Source organism: Penaeus monodon, chromosome 33 (genome assembly GCF_015228065.2).
Source record: "Penaeus monodon isolate SGIC_2016 chromosome 33, NSTDA_Pmon_1, whole genome shotgun sequence".
Lineage (NCBI taxonomy): Eukaryota > Metazoa > Arthropoda > Malacostraca > Decapoda > Penaeidae > Penaeus > Penaeus monodon.
Genome location: NC_051418.1, coordinates 26,413,943 through 26,414,271, shown reverse-complemented (window position 1 = coordinate 26,414,271; position 329 = coordinate 26,413,943). Strand labels below are relative to the sequence as shown.

General features: G+C 32.2%; 1 protein-coding gene across 1 annotated transcript in view; it reads right to left on the bottom strand.

Annotated features, from left to right (window-relative positions):
• Positions 1–329, bottom strand: part of LOC119594194 (lisH domain-containing protein ARMC9-like) — a gene marked incomplete in the record, with an annotated part of 29,121 nt that overhangs the window by 17,940 nt on the left and 10,852 nt on the right.

Genomic DNA, 329 nt, shown 5'->3' with positions numbered 1-329 from the left:
TTTTTTTTGTTTCTTTGTTCGCTTGTCATTTGTTCTTGTAATTCATTTTCTTTAACATTATCATGTGCTAATCGGTCTTGGCATTGATCTGTGAGATTAAGATTTCACTTACTTTACATTAAGATTTCATTTCATATTGTCAGGGATAATCTGCATTGATAAAGGTATATTCGCATCTATTCAGGTACATGATCTATCACCTAAACAAAGATCAATCTTGGAACCTTAAACATCCTGAAACGAACAGAGAAACCCAAACTCAAAAAACAGTTTATTGAAAAGGAGTGAAAAAAAAACCACACACACACAAACTAAACAGCCCCAAAAGT